General features: G+C 39.7%; 1 protein-coding gene across 1 annotated transcript in view; it reads left to right on the top strand.

Annotated features, from left to right (window-relative positions):
* The window catches only part of LOC117215811 (gamma-aminobutyric acid type B receptor subunit 2), an 85,199-nt gene that overhangs the window by 1,910 nt on the left and 65,678 nt on the right, over positions 1-17,611 (top strand). Inside the window, exon 2 of the mRNA XM_033462287.1 lies at positions 9,150-9,243. The gene's annotated coding sequence lies outside the window, so the exon portion shown is untranslated. The remainder of the gene's footprint in view (positions 1-9,149; positions 9,244-17,611) is intronic.

Genomic DNA, 17,611 nt, shown 5'->3' with positions numbered 1-17,611 from the left:
TTTCGTCATCGAACAGATGGTCCCTTCTATTTACGATTAGCTTTTTTCCAAGATTTCATTCGGCAACGTTCGCGCTATATTAAAAGGTCTCGATGCGCGTACCTATTTACGTACGTTGTATATTTTTGTAAACGTATTCGCGACTATCCTCGATGTAAAATATTTGCGCATTGAAATTTTTATTTAGTTCGATTTGGCTGTCAAATCATGCTCGGATATCAAATGCGATGTGTCAATCAAAAGCGTCGTGTACATTGTACACTGAAGGTTACGTAGCGAACGCGCGCGCGGGCTTAATACAAAAGATAGCGGAAGGATAAAATTACAAAGCACAGCTTGCAGACTGAAGGTGTGGTATGTGCGGATATGTGGAACATGAGATTCCGAGATCCCAGGATTCTGAATTCCTTGCGGCATATGTAAGATATCCTACGTGGAAGAATTAATACCGGATGTCTCGTAGCTGAAAATTCAAACGTATATACAGCCGGCGTTTCCATTCTACGAACTGTATTTTATATTTCTTCTCGATTCCCTTTTTAATGAGAACCTTTCTGAATATACTGTCTTCCCTCTTCGTTATTATTTCTGATGTATTCGGGAGATAAAAGAGTTTTTTTTTATGAGAAATTCTGCTGAAACAGAATTAACATTACGCTGTTTCAGGTTTGATGTAATTGATATAGGAAGTTTAAAGAATAAATTTATTATAGATAAAGAAATTCGTTCTTCAGTTTCTTTCAATCAACGATAATTAGCATAAATTGCGAATCAATCATCTTGTTCCCGTGTTCTCTACCGCGAGGTTTTTATCGAAACCGTTCGTTCTAGCGGAAAATAGAAAAAGTTGGATCGTTTCTAAATAATAGACGGTGCTCGCAGTTCCGTTCGGCTCGGAACTTCGCCTAACTTTACATAGCATCCTGACTGACGGGGAGAAAGAATCGGAAAAGAAATCAGATCAATGGGGGAAAAAAACTTTGGTTAATTCGTGATATGTTCTCGCGTTGGATGGCGTTCGCGCGTCGGCGTTTTACCGAGAGAGAATCGAGACCATGGACCAGCCACCAGAAGAAAAAAACAGAGTATTCGAAAATGGAGGAAAGCCCGGTGTAGAACAACGTAATAGAAAATTTATTCAGAGCTTAATCACATCGCGACAAAGACAGCATTGTTCGGGCGTGAACAATAGGGCGGTTCTGTGGGTTCACGTAGCGGCGACTGCGAGCATTCGCTTCTCTGATTTGCAACGACTCTTTGCTTTTTTGATTTCCCTTTTCTCCTGGGAATTCAGGTCGCCATATCGACGCCACTTGGCCTTTTCTCTTCTCTTCTCTTCTTTTCTCTTTTCTTCTCGCTTCGTCATTTCGCGCTCTTGTTCCTTCGAGTTCAGAAATTTACGCAAACACGTGTAACAATTCGCCTCGAAACGTGCCACAAAGATTTTATACGCGATCCGTCTCGTCGACGCTCATTACAAAAGAGAACAGATTCTTTCTCGCGCGAGAAAATTCACGCGCTCGAAAATCTCATTCGTTTAAATTAGCTTCGACTCGATTCGATTCGATCCGATTTGATTGGATTCTATTCGGCAATCTTTTAGAAAAGGGAAGATTCGCTATATGTGAGACGAGATCCGAAATGTAACGTCATCTGTCATAATAGCCGAATAGAAACCGCGGACAAACAGTTTGCCCAGAGGTTTTTATTTGTAAATCATCGCCTCGATGTCAAGTTGACAGCGCGTACCGTTCAATTTTATACCTCGGATGCCGTCGCCTACGCGTTTCTCGCATTTCACGAATCACCCATCCCTGTCACGATCTTGTAAATTTGGCTAGCTATGACACGCGTTACCCGCGCTCGTATTTTTAAGCGAAACGTCGTTTCGACTATCATCGGACATGTTTTCGTAACTGATTCGAGTCTGTTCGTTCTGTTAATGATTTCGATTTGTCCATCGTATAGCTATCGAGTGTATCTTTCATTCGTTCATTTCGCCATCTAAATAAATTATCTATCTTCATTTCGTTCGGATTGTTTTCAGTTTTGCACGGTACGTGTACACCTATCGATTTCCTCGTTTCCGGCTAAAAATTATTTCCACCAGTTACTCATTCCGTTAACGAAGCCGAATATAATCCACAGCTGTACACCGTTTAGAACCCGTCCGAAAATTTTCAAAATAATAAATAACTCGTTGTTTTAACGAGTCGTCTAAACAAAAGATAGAAATCGAAACAGTCGATCGAGCATGAGTTTCGTAATGGAAATACGGAGCGACGGAAATAAAATTTCCCGCGATCTCGTCACGAAACACGAAATAGATTCCGCTGACAAAATATTACTCGAATCGTTCGTCTCGCTGGACGTGCATATTTTTTCGGTCAAATAAAAAGTAACCGATGCAATTACTATCTATAGGACTGTTCTAGCATCGGGTCATTGGAATTTCTATAAATTCTATCGGGCCTTTTTACTCTCTGTGAGAACGAGGAAGGAGGACACGGGGTGAATGGCATAGTGATCCTGACAAAGGGCGTTAATGGCGAAGTTGGTGTTGGGGCTTTCGACCGTTTTCTCCTCGCAGCATTTTCTTCTCGTAGGTAGAAACGCGTGACCGCGTGTCGATACCATCGTTGTCCAATGCAATACAAGGGTCACCTATCGTTTATTCTCGCCTCTTTAAACGTCCTCGTTGTTTAAAGCCGATTTCCTCCCAAAACACGTTTCCTCCGCCGTCTTTCTTTTCAATTCTTTCCATTTGCACATACCCTATCGTAAATCCTTCTATTCGTAAACGGGACATTTAACGATTAACGAATTTTTCTCTTCCTCTTGTTTCTGCTGTAATATTTACGTGAATAAAATTCGCACTTACATTACATCGTTTTGAATGGATGCTGTCAGCTCTCTTTCAAGCATCGACTGATCGAAATTCATTTTATTTACGGCGAGTTTTCGTGATCGATTTCACAAACGTTTGCCGGTCCGCGACGCAATATTTACATATTCCGCCACAATTTCTATCTAGTTAACTTATTCGCGTGAAGTCACCACAGAGAGAATGAAGCTTATTAGTATGGATAACTGCGCCCAGTAATCCGTACGATCGTTTGAAATTTTAGTTGCGCGAAGTAATCGTCCGTTCCAAATGGATTACTCTACGTGGAAGAACCTATTTACACGGACGGACGATGCGAAGGGTCGCATCGTCGACGATCAGAATCTACGGATAGTCACGATCGAGTAACGTATTCGCACCGTAATAGGAAAAATAAGCAGAATATCGTGCGGCTTACGTGAAATCACGTACGAACCTCAGCTAACGGATGTTCGTACCTGCGTTAAAATCATACGCCGCGAGATTCGTACCGTACCGTGTACATCCAATTGTAATCGATTTAGGAGGAAATAAATAAAAATAATGCGCCAAACGCTGGTGATTCGATTTTTCAATACCAGGAAGCGTTGCAGCGACGCATTCCTTTACGCCGGTGGAAATGAAATATTTTTGAAATTCGTCGCGTGAAATATATGTATAATCGTAGCTGTGACGGAATTTCGATTTGCAGCGATTTGAAGTCAGTACCGTGAGCGAAATTTTCGGAATTTAACCAATTTTTGAGCGGTCCGTTATCGAGTGCCACATCGAAAAGGCTGGTGTTCGAGAGTTACGGATAGGTGGTGCGCGCGTGGCTGGCCCTGTAGAACGCTGTTAGCGAGAACCGCAAGAAGGGTTAGTATTTGACCTGGCAACTTTTATTATGTCGATACAGAATGAGTGATAGCGCCGCTGTAAAATCAGTGTTCGTCGCTAAATCAACGAATCGCTGATTCATCGTAGGCAACGAATAGGCATTTTCCGAATAAAACTGCCGCTCCTGGTTGCCAGCGACGGTTCAACGCAGGGCCGAAGCCCGTGGCGAAAAATTTGGCGGAGCGTGCTGAATTAAAGCTCGATACGAGAACGAAAATGAATTTGTTTGAACTCGCAACTTTTACCTTTTGCCTCTTTTTTGGTCTTTCGAGGACTCCGTGGTTGACGCCTTGAATCGTTTCGCCATTGATTAACCCGACTTCTAAACGTACGTCTCGTGCTAACGCCGCAGTTTATTAATTCAGTTTATATAAGTGTGAGTTAATTAAGCCTCGGTTCGGCCATTCGTAGGAAAATTTGTAGCCAGGAGCGTGGTTTGTCGGTGATTAAGCGGTAGTTAAGCAGAGAATAGATGCCAAAGAGGGACGTATCACGATATTAGCATATGGCATTGTAACGCGGTTGGAGGTTAGGTAGGCGTTCATCGAATTGTGGACGCGCGAAGTCCAGCGTAATGTGTTACTTGGCAAAGTGGATAGAGCGGTTTGCACGGGCTGTTGCTCTCCTTCCCTGTAATTTTCTTTCACGCTCGCCACGGTTTATTTTCTCCGTGTTTTACGTTTTCAAAGCTCCCGTGTCATGTGAAATTTTCCGCACGTAAAATATATTACTCCGGACATATTACCTACGACTGTTTGCTTATAGTTAGATGAATGTTTATCTTGACTTGCACTTCTGTGACTGCTATAAATCAAAATGAAATATCGCTTCTGCAATGAGTGTGTTTACCATGTAAAGATGCTTCTTCGTCGTAGCTGCTTGTTAGACGGCAACCTGAGAGTAGTTTCGAACCTTTGGAATATTCGATTTGGAAGATTCATCGTGGCGAGGTTTCGACAGCGCGTGCGCCAGTTCAAAGGGGGATCGAAGAATAAGGAAAATCAGTGTAGGTATTTTCGATTAGGCGAGAATTCACGATGCAAAAGTGCAGTCGTGTATATCGCATTCGCATGTTTGTCATTCCGAGTGTGTCGAACACGTCGATCAACTTGCATCAGTCTGTGTCGCGTGTTATCCTATTTTGCGCGTACGTAGCAACACCGATCACGAACATGAAGTATCCGACAAAGGCAGGACTTTTCTTTGCTTCGAACGCTTGAATTCGTGTATTGCCAATGACAAAGGAAAGATCGCGACAAATCTCGAAGCGGTCGAACTAGGGTTAAACTTGCAACGCGTATACTTTCCTTGTCGCTAAGCTATCGAGGAAAAGAAAGAAAAGGAAAGGAAAGGAAAAATATTTCATAGTAGTCTTTTCTCGAATTTGAGAACGACATATCTTCGAGAAGGAATACCGACCAACGGAAAAATCCTCCTCGTCTGTCCAGTTTCAAACAAAACATCGAAACTCGTTACAGTGTATCGAGGAAGCGTGTATCGTTTTTTACCTACAGTTCGCCTACTACGGAACACTAGAATTACGTTTGAAGATCGAGAGAGTCGCCTGTAGTCCAGCGCAAGCGTTTAATTCGAAGTTCAATTATGACAGGAAACTCTATAACAGAGTAAAGTTATACTCATCACCGCAAAACAGGGGTGCATCGTAACTCGAGCACTTCGATACGAAAGTGGGTTTTCGAAAAAGCAAAGGTAACTTATGAGGGGTTCGCTAAAGGAGCTTTAGAAACGCGAAGGAAGCGGAAAGCCACTTCAAAAGCAGCACAAGTAGCGAAAACACTTAAGCGAAAAGAACTTGAGCGTTCCTGGCCAACAAAATAGAATGCGTACGAAATAGTGGAAACTGTGCAAAGGAGTATAATGCGAATGCATAACAAACAGGGCTTGCGCTTCGCCTGTCTTCCATCGAGTAGTTTATTACAAATTCTCATGAACGCGAATCTCTGAAAATCCCTGAAAAATTGTTCCAACCCATTTTATCATCCCGATCTCCTATTCTTTTCGTCTTTTTATTTTAATCGATATACGAAACATTATTCTACGCCACGAACTTTCGTTTCGTAATATATGTACATGTATAATCTTGTTTCAAATGTAATCAAATTCAATTAGCGTTCTCTCATTGTGGACCACGAACATGTTCGTGTACGAGTTGCCTGGCTATCTGTTAGACTCTCGAGAAAAGTCCGGGACACATAGCTAACTTTACACACGAGTTAACTGGATACTCACTCTCTCTCTTTCTCATTCTCTCGCTTGTAGAGTTTCATTTTTACGATAAATTCGTTGGTAGAGTACTCGAAAGAATCGCGGTATTAGCAAAGAAAAACAAGAATCATATTGCCGTTGGTCGATGGAAACAAGAATTTATTAAGCCATTTGAAATCGTAATACACAAAACGAAGAACTGTTTGAACTATTTGCCAGTGCTTCGAGTTTCGTCCGATCCTTCCGGTTTGTATGAACATTCAGATTCATAAAACATAGCAATTGAATTTGAGTGCCTATTGTTGTAGCTAGACCGAAACTGGAAAATACAAACTGCTCGCTGACCAGTGACCGCATATATGCTGAAATCCCTATCAACCCCAGCTGCGTTTGACGTCTCTCTGGAATTTCTTCGTTCCTCAATGATCGGTTTAATGAATTGTCCGCACAAAATCCATATCACGTAGCTGCCGCTAGATTATTTCGTTGCTTACCGTATACCTCTGGGTAATCCCATTGTACACACGTACGTTTATTTGCATTTGAGAAATTTCTTTGTTCGTCGCATAAACTCTGCTATTTAATGAAACAACGGAATGGATAATCTTTTTTGCAAGCAAAATCATTTTATATTCATACTTTCATTAGCATAGTTGAAAATATGGAATCTCAGCAGATGTCTGACTCTCTTACCAACAATAAATACTATTATAACAGAAATTATATAACAGATACGGTCTTGGATATTTCGAACATTATGTGCGTCATATGCACCTTTGCACCCTTCAACTTCCCATAAATGCATGATGAAAATTCGCAGTCATGTAATTTATTTTAGTCACATCGTAAAAAAGGGAAAAAGGGAAAAAATAAAATTAAGTCGAAACATTATTCACGGAACCAGTCACACATTACTCTTAATAAATACTGATACGTAACTAAGAGAAAGGACAATCTATCGATCATTTATCACGATTTTTACCACGATTTATGCATAGGATAAAATTACGCGAAAAACATACGGCATCGCGACCTCAAATAAACGCGAGTATCTTTTCATTGGCGAAATACACGGTACGATATTTTCGATGTGCTTTGGAAAAAAACTTTCGGCTGAAATATTAGGCCGGTAGGTACGTGCCAGTTTTCGACAACGCGCGGCTCTCCTGGTTGGACGAGTGATGAAAGAGGCGAAGCTTCTTTGCACGATTTCTATTGAACCAACTCGGCCCACACACGAGGTGTTTATAGGGACAAGTATTACGAGTTGACTCGAAAACAGGATTTTCTTCTATGCTCGTTTCGATCTCTGTCATTTTTCTAGTTGCAGAGGAGTAGGATTTCGTGTAGAGCTTAACTTTCATTGTTCCCTTGTTCGACCTCCTATTTGACAATATTATATCGAGACTTAAATCCACCGACGTCTATATATAAATCTGCTTTTAACCCAGAACTCGATTATACGTTTCCTCGTCTCAGCCTCTAGTCGTTCGTCATAGTTCCAGCAAACCCTAGATAATCGAATCTCCGCTTCCGTCTTTGAGATTGCAAAGCCCTTCGGACAGTACGGTACTTTCTTGAAATCTCGCTCAATTCTGTCATTCCTTCTTACTTCGTCGATAATTAAATTTAGCACACGTATGGATCGATTGGTAGAAATTAACCGTGCCATTGTGGTAATATATGCAAGGACTACAGAGGGGGAATAATTATGGAATGATTAAGGAGGAAAAATATACGAAGGTACAATTTTATTCATGCTTACGCAAACATAAATCTAACGAGATGAGAATTTTTTTTATCACACGTATCTATCTCATTGAATCATTTAATGCGTCATATTAACATCAAATTGTTTCGTGTAATATGCTGTAACAATATGATATAATAATTATTTATTCATCTTTCGAAATGGAACTCGCAAATTTTGATATCGCGTGACAAAATATTAATAAGAAGTAAAATATGAAGCATCGCGTCGAACAACAGCTTACTTTAAATTCGACGAGGGGATGATCTAAAATTTAAAAATTCTTCTTTGTACGATATTTTTTGAAACATGGATAATACGACTCTCGATTAGTAAGAAATACTCTCATACGGATACATTTCACATACGACTACCGATATTAAGATTTAACTAATGGATAAATTTATAGCGACTGCGCATTGGCATTTTCGAATTATACGCTGTAATGTTGTACGTTCCGCGATTTGAAAAAATGGTGCCAACAATTGGCAAAAAATACGCGTTTAGCTTAGTAGACATAGAGTACGAATAACTGTCAGTTTACTGTACGAATAACTCTGAAGTTTATTTTTCGTTCTACATCGCTCTCGAATGCAATGTATGACCTGTCATGTGCCCGGCCATATTGCAAAAAAAAAGTTGAGAAGAGATACAAGTAATAGTAGCGCTGCGACTATAACTCGAGCGAAGAGACCTTCCGTTCTTGTAATTATCTTATAGAAGTTTTAAGACTTCTGCTAACTTTGGAACGACATAACATTTTTAAAAGGATACCACTCGCATAAACTTCGTCGCTTTAAATTCAATAAAATTTCTCGTGGTTCAGTTGATAGTTGCATTAGGACGATTGAATGCATTTTATTACGTTTGTTATACACACATATGTATGTATGTGCATCATGTTTGCTCGATGTTCTTGGCATCGCCGCGAATCAACTTACTTTTACTCTATAAAATTTCCTGTTGACAAACGACCGATCTTTTGTTTGCTGCGAACGGTATTTACTCAATGCTCGTAGAGGACAGTTTTGTTTGCCAGTGAAAAGGATTAGTGGAATAAATGAAAGAGCGATCTAACTAACGGTTTTCGAACCATCTGCACATTTCTGAGCTATGAAACCTTGGATACTATACATATACATGAAACACGAGCTATGATAGATTACGTACGAAGATTTGTGAAACGTTAGCAGATGTCGCGATAAACCATTCGTTTGAGGAAATTTCGTGTAGCATTCGCGTTCTCATCTAGATCGACTAATTTTAATTGCTCGCGATACGCTTTACGGAACATCATTTATATTGGAGATTACGCTGTTTTCTTTATGAAACCGCACGATAGTGTTATCATTATTCCTGTCCCGGTTGTCTCGAAATTACTTTCCATTACAATTTTCTTTATATATTTTTCAGCCAAATGCCCGTGAACACTCGAGATCGCCGAAGAAACAGCCAAGGCCCGATAAATACGGAAATGGAGCCTGCACGAGGCACGTCTGCTCGATAGGTTCGTACATCGAGTAATCTTATTCTCCATTTTTAACTCGAAATGAACTTTCAATACGTACAAGCATCAATTACGTGAAGCGTATGTTCGGGCAAAATATAAATTGTGAATTATCGGTGCTTCCTCTTCCACAGTCTGTTCGCCAATTGAGGGAAGTGCAACATCAAATATTTGCATCTCAAAACTTGACACGAGGTATTTAACTTCCTTTGTAAAAATGATTGAAACAAATGAATAATTTAACGACCGTGAAATTTTAGTTAATTTGTTTCGCCGAAAAAGAGAGAGACAGAGAGAGAGAGAGAGAGAGATAGGAAAGAAAATGTAAAATTTGACAAAACAAATTAAAAATTGGACAGCCGCAGCTCTCGCGTACTAATATTTTCGAGGTCCGCACGAACACATTACATTACTCTATGTCATCCTTGAATTAAATTAGAATGAAATGAAAGCCGGATTTAATTAAGTCCATGGAGTTTCACTCGACGAGTTAATTAATTCACGTCCAATGAAATTCAGATCGACCCTCCAGTACTGTTTACGCGATATCGCTATCAAAAAATTTCAACAGTGATGGGATGCCCATTGAAATAATCACTGATATGATCGTTTGTATATCGGAAAAGCTGTTGGATTTTATCTTGTAGAACTACGTTTACGTGCGTTTGATTTTTACTCGCAATTTCAGCTTCTCTAAATATTTACGAATCTATAACATGTATCTATATATCCTATTTATAACTATTCGTAATTGAGGTAATACGAGGAAAACAAGTAGTCAAACAAATATATAATTATGTTTTTGCTTTTATCAAAGGCATATTTTTAGCGTACATGTAAATTAAGAAATCCAAAACCCGTCATTTTGTTGGCGTTTGGTAGTTCTAACGTTGAGAAGACTAATTATTATAATGGGGAGTATTAACATTTTTGGACATTAGCATCAACTATTTAATGGGACGCGCTTGATTGGATTTCTTCTACCCTATTAAATTGGGATCATTTGGTGGTTACCCGATGTCTTTTATTATTTGTATCGTGTTATATGTTATTACTTTCATGATATACGGGACGCGATCAGCTCGTTTTTCCCACGTGGATTACTCAAATAAGCCAACCTTCCGTGCTGCAAGATTCAATGCTTTTGCGGATTTCCAATACGTTCGATGCTCGTCCGACAAGCTCGTCCTTTCGGATTTTTCAATCTGCCGTTTCAAATTTTGAAACAACATAGAGACAGTTGTAATTTCCTTTGTTAAATTATCAAACTACGATCGAGTAATTTCGCAAAGAGGGATAGGTTATCGATTATAATAGATTGCGCAGAGGGAAATTGAAGGTAAACTATAAAGTTTGCTTCCACTTAGATGCAATTAACAAATGGTCGAACAGAGAAGCAGAAGTGATTACAGATACAATAGTAATGGTTGACCCCATAGTAATTTAGTGTAATTTAAAGTTATCATTTTGCACCACTCTAATGAAAGAGAGGAAAGAGGAAGGAAGGGACGAAGTTATCTCGACTGGGTCTTAGTAGACTCGTTGCTAAAGCTTTCATAGTTGGCCAGTGCTTTGAACCAAATCATCGGTATAGCGGAGGTTAGGCCATAGAACTTATTTCTATGAAAGAGATGATTGAGACGAAGACTTTTCAAACTCATGTTTGATGTACCATTTCTTTGGCAAGTTCAGGAAGGTTAGCAGAATTGATGAAACTTAACAATTTTACATTTTATATCTCAACCTAACCTCGCGTTAGACAGCGTTTTATATCGAAATATTCTTGTCATTATGTGAAAGTAAAAGGAAAGATTATATCGCTAATAACATAAAAAGGATCGTGTATGCTAGTCTCGGTTATTAGAATAAAAGCATACAAATGTATCGTAATTAGGTGTGACTGAAAACTAGTTCCCTCCATCATAGTTGCTTTCTGTTTTTCCACTTGAATCGGTAAACACTTTGTTTTCTGCTAAACGTGACCTTCTCGGTAAATATCGTCGCAGACGATATGCATTATGTATATTCGTCTAGAACGTATTCGTGCACTTGATTATCGATCATCCACTTTTCGCGTGTGTCTGCACAATACGTTACCACGCTCTGTCAACATTTACGTAGCAGGACGTTCGAATTTAGCACGCGAACAACGGCTACCGACTAACTGCCACTGCTTTCAGCTACTTTAATTTTGCCTGTTAATCGACTCGTCAGGCAAACCTCCATTTCTCGAAGTGAAAAATCACAATTCTGGATATATTTGATCCGTAACTCGGCGGTAAAATCCAAATTTATTGTCAACCAACGGTAAACAATCGCTTTCGAAGCAAACTAATTCCGTTCGGAATGTCGGCGTGTATTCATGATTTCGAAGATTCGATCGTTTCGAATCTCCCGTTACGTATCGGACTGTACTCGATTGGAAATTACATTTAAATAATTTGTTTCGTGTTGCTTCGCGTTGTTGCTTCAAAGCGTAATGATACTCATGACCGTAAAAGGAAAAAGTACATCCGTAAACAGCTTTTCAACGTTGTTTAAACAGAACTAGTTCGATTATGTTAATCGAATTCGGAGGTATACAGAATTCGAGAAAGTGCTTTTCCCATTTTCCTTCTTTCTCATCGATTCGATCGCTCCTCAATCACGAAATTGATTTTAGTTTGAGTATTAAAAAATGAATCATTTATTTACACTCGACCGTCTATAAATAAAGATATCAAATAGCCATTGTTTGATATTGGACTATAGTATAGTCCACCACAGCACGCTGAGCTCGTGAAAGACTTCTTTAACCTCTTAATGACTAAAATATTAATGAACGGGCAATCTCCCTTGTTCCCTGAAGATATAACCTGAAAAGAAAGCTAGCGAGCTTACTGAACAGTTATACACCGTACTATAATTCGAGAAACACAAATATTAAATAACAAAAAACTTTCCTAAATGGCACGGAGCTAGGCATAAAAAATTCTTGCCTACCGTCGTGCGAAACATACGATGATCGATCCAATGATCGATGCGTTTTACTGGAAATGGAGGCACGATTAAATTTCTGCGTTATAAACGCACAACTATCGAGTTTGCACTGCCTATAGTGATCAAGAAAGTTTTCCAACGATGATGGAAACTAAAAGTTGGTTGTTGGTATCAGAAGATTGTATCTACGAATTATTCTAGTGAGATGAGAGTGGTCGAGTTGGCTTGGCAATACTCGATAAAACTTTGAATGTAATGTGCCATCATAATGTTCTCGAGTTATTCGAATCGTAAAAATGCGAGATAAGCCAAGGAACGTTAATTTCTGTCACACTTAACGGCACGTTGTAATACGCTCTGAATGTGGTTTTCTAATTCTCTAAATCATTTCTATGATTTTCTTTTCAACGTCATAATCGTTCATAATCGATGAACATAAATGACAAACACTGGAAAAGACGTTGCTAAATCACACATGTGGTGTGAAACAAAAGTGCGAGATATAAAACGAAGAAAAAAAAAATGTGGAAGCTCTCTATTAAAAAGTGCTTTCTATACTCCATTACGACTGCTCTACTACGCGCCACATATCTTTCCCGAAAAAACGAAAAGGGGAAAGAGAAAAAAAATGGGAAGCCGTGCGAACGGAAAACACGAACTTTCCATTAAAGAATGCTTTTTAGATACGTGGTTCGTGTGGCGCTAATGCGACTAAATCTGTACATCTGTTCGCATCTCAGCCGTTAAAATCGGCGAATCACTGACTACACGTAACTTTGCGGTTCTCGCGAAACCATCGTTTAAGATAAAGAAACAAGAACGAGAAGAAAATGAGGAAAGATTGTTGGGGAACGTAGGGGAAAGGTTAGCTGTGAAAAGGTTGGCGAGGAAAAGCTAAGTAAGCATGCTAATTAAGCTGACTGGTGGAGCAGGAATTTCCTGAAAAGCGAAAACCGGTTTTCTAGCAGCTTGAATCGCGTTAACGGTAAACGTTTAAATGTTTTCGATGTTTCGCTTGAATGTCGCAATTCAGCTTCTCCGCAGGGCAGAGACAATGCGAGCGAGTGGTCGCATTTTTAACGGAGAACAACTGCTTTCCCCCGGTTCTTGCATCGTCGTTGCCGCACTCGAAAAGTAGAACGCCCTAACCCCCGAGAGCAGGCTGATCTAGTTTCTCACGGCTCATCCGTACCGTCGATCAACCCAAACCGACGCGACGCGATGCGACGTACGTTTTCATCTAAGAGATTACCAAAGACCGTGCAAAACACGAACAGTTCGCTTACCGTAAACCATCGCCGGCTACCGGCAGAAAAATTTGAATAATTATACCTGGTAGCTACTATTACTTCCTCGGCTGAATCAGATTGGCGATATCTCAATTTCCAGTGGTTCGTCGAAATACGTCGAAAACCAAGATTTATATATTTTCAATCTATGACTATGGGACTATTTTAATAGAATTTTGGAGATTGTTCAATAAGAATGATAACAAGCACGATCATATTCGAATAAATTCGGTAAAAATAATTTACAACGCTACGATTAGCAGCTTGAATCTTTCTCTGTATTTTACTCATTTCATTCCGCTACATTTAAGAAACGAATGAACCGAAGAGAGATATAGCGGTCGGAGGATTTCTAGAATGGTATCTCCCTCGATAATAGAGACACGTAGCGGATTCGAACGTGCGTCTACTAAACAATAAGCGAGAGATATTACTTGGAATCATCGATAATCGAACGATTCGATCAGCGTAGCTGCCTCTGTTATTGTCAGGCGATCGATATTAACCGTTGGAATTAATTACCGGTAATTTTTCATTAGCGTGCGTCGAGATAGGTGGACGATTTGGTCGCGTTGGCGTCGAAGGCGACGGGAACTGCATTTTCGGCACGCGAGCCTTTCGACTGCAGTCTAGCACTTTCGATGTTTCTTCGTGTTCCGCGGCAGTTTGAGCAGTAAGGTGAAAGCGAACGACCTTCTTGGCTCGAAAGTAAAGTCCATCGATCAAGCGATGAACCGAAGGAAACACGCCACCGTACTCACTATCAACCGAGGCCCACGTCACCGACGCGATAGTACCTACCGAGGACGACGACGACGACTACGACTACGGCGTCAGAACCACCGATTATTCCAGTCCAGACTCACGGTCATCGCTGGCTAGCGTGTTACTAGCTAGTAGCGCGGCACAAGCGTTGAGAATTATGTCACTATGCCAAGGCTCAACCTTGCCGCGACATGGTCACCGATGAATACTGTATGAGACTTTATTACCGTCGACTGTTAGACTATCGGCAAGGTTTAGCTTGCTTCGTTTTCCCGAAACCACCTTTGATGTCGATCGAGTTGATTATCGTCTATGTTATTTTCGCTCGAGGTTTGCCTGGTTCGTCGAAAGTAAGAGTACCGAGGTTCGACTTTGTTCTTTTTTCTTTTCTTTTCCTCTAGCGTGACTCCTTACTGCTGTTTATAACTCGAGATATTAACTACGATAATTTACGCTCATTGAGACTCATGCAGGCGATTCGAGTATTTCTCGTGTTTGCCTAATATCCTTTTTCTTCTTTATCTCGAGTATAAACGAGTAATGTCGTGTTATTTCATAGCAAAATTATTTGTTAAGTCGAGGTAACGAGATAGGAAATATCGTACCGTTCTAGTAATATTTACACGAGATCCCAGCAGAAAGGAGTTACATTAAAATTCGTATTATGCGTAATCCAATTTTCCAGTCTATCGGCTATCCGCTCGTAAATTTTCGATAGATTGGATTACCCGTTCGGTCAACGGATTGCCTGCTATCCGTATAAATATTCGAGATTACAGGTAAATTAGCGGTTACTCGATTACGATACAGGCACTGATAGCAACGCCTATTTCGCTCTTTTCTTTACCTTGCATTCATATTATTTATTTTAGTCCTGATTTATATTTCCTCCGTTGAACACGACCTGTAAAACGTAATTGCTTTTTATTCGAAAAAGTTTATTAATCAAAGCGTCGCTAGAAGCTACGAGCTTTCAAGAGCAGATCTTACCGATATTACGAAACCATCGTGCTTTTGGATTTCATAAAATTTTGATTCCTTTATTTCCAAGCCTGTTATTGCCAGAAGAAAATGTCGAGTACTATTTTCGTTAATAGTATTATTTTCAAGAATAATATTAGTGTAATATTTCAATTTAGCCGGAAACTAACGGAGATCGTTACCGATCATATCGAGATAGCGTTGTATCCAGCGCTATTGCAAACGAAAGATACAGGGAACGTAAAAGAAACATATATCGACATTCAGTTTTACGTAAACTATGCTGCTGGCTAACGATATACTTCGTGATAAAATCGACGTAGAAAATCGGAAATCTCCGTCCAAAGGCAGATTTATAGAAGTCGTTCGTTTTGAAAGAACACAACCGTTCTCAAATTAAAATAATTTCTACAGCTACTGTTCGATGCATATATTGATACGCTCGGAAGCCGCATCGATCCAAATCCAATAATGACGTTAAAATATTAATCGTTCAAATTTACTCCGGAACTTACTATTATTTATAACACCTTATAAAATATCTCTTTTATGGAAGTAAGATGTTTATTGATAATTAAGTTACACGGAGCAAAGTTAAAAAGTTTGGCTTCCGTGAAATTCGCAAGAATATTCGACATTCTCTTAAATCGTAGTAGACAAAGTGGAAACCAGTTGGAGATATAAATTAGGGAATTACTGGCTAGCTAATTGGGGAATAAATTAGGCGTTACAATTAGGTACGATAAAAACCAGGGAAATTTTCACGATGACCAACCTAGCACAGTCAGTTAATGTACGATCGAGAAGCGCTCGCGTTAGATCGCCACTTAACTCGTCGATTGCTCAGCGAGTCTGCTAATATCCTCGAAAATTACAGCTGGTTAACCCGGTGAACTCGCTAGCGTTGAACGCTAACAAACGCTGTTTCTAAAATTGACAGACTGATACGGTCCGTCAAGCCGATTCTTGAAGCGTTAGATATAAACCGGTGGTCTTCCTGGAGCCAGTCGACCGACGCCGGATTATTGATCGGGAGTCGTGACCGGCTACTCGCCAATCGACCGTTGCCCCCTTCACAGCCTACCGATTTTCATCCTCGAATTCTGATCAGCGATCATCCCTCTTCGTGCCAAACGAGCAAACCTTCACGTCAATCAGTGGTATCGCGTAAAACCGCGCCGCCTATTGGCCTAACCGACAATTTCTACGCAAATTTTCCACACGCCAACACATTATAAGATGCTTCTGGATAAACTCGACGAAATTACGTCCGACAGACAAATACACAACCCTTACCTTACCTTTAGGTACTTCGTACTGATTCGTGGAATTTGCCTTTACGTATCAGACGATCAAAATGATAATTTCATAGAAACTTTGCATCAGTCAGGATGAATTTCTCAAACGAATTTCTCGACGATCCCGAAACTTTGTTCAGAACGCGTTCAATCCTGATGAATTGATTAGGAAGCAAGAAGTAGCATGAAGATTTCGAACCAACTGGGAACGAATATCCGCCTAGAAAGGAGACTTTCAAAGAAAGAAATTCGCATGTTGTAATTCTGGGATGTAGAATTAAACGGCAAAGGGTTGTAGAATGTGAAATGTGATTCGGGATAAAAGAAATACAACAAATTTCGAACTAGCAATCAATTTGGAAGGAAGATGGATAATGAAAATGAACTTTAGGGGTTCTATATGTTTGAATAATGATTTTATTTAACCAGAATTATTACAGTGACCACAATGATCGATTCTTAATTTTTCATAGAATGTTTTTCACGTTTATATTTCTTCAGATACCACCATTTTTTTAACACTTTATTCATAAAAAGATAATAAAGTCATATTGAATATTGTAGGATCTTTACTACAATTTGTTTATTTACAACAAATGGATTAAACAGATATTGGTTAAACAGGAAACGATGATTGTTTAACGTGAACTAAATACAATAACGTACTGTAATTAAGACAACTAAATAGTTTATTTCTAACTCTCGTCATCACGGTTCCAAAGCTCTCTCTTTCTCTCTCTCACGTGGATCACACTCTCTCGACAGCGCAATTCGCACTCTCTGACTTCTCGATTCACACTCTCTGACTTCTCAACTAACACTGACTATTAATTCGTCTTCCTCCCTTAGCATCCCTTTATCTTTTGTCTTAGACCCATGACGCACGTGTTCCGCAACCGCTCGTGGTCAGGGTCATGCAGGCCTTTTCCGCGAAACTATTCGATTGAAGGACCGACGATACATTGTTGGGCCTGTCGGCACTTAGGCTTTCTCTTAGGCTTTTCTTCCACGATACTACAATATTTATATTAAAACCAAATACCTAAAAATATCTGT

Source organism: Bombus bifarius, unplaced genomic scaffold (genome assembly GCF_011952205.1).
Source record: "Bombus bifarius isolate JDL3187 unplaced genomic scaffold, Bbif_JDL3187 scf7180000009825, whole genome shotgun sequence".
Taxonomy (NCBI): Eukaryota; Metazoa; Arthropoda; class Insecta; order Hymenoptera; family Apidae; genus Bombus; species Bombus bifarius.
This window is presented reverse-complemented; position numbering and strand designations above follow the sequence as displayed.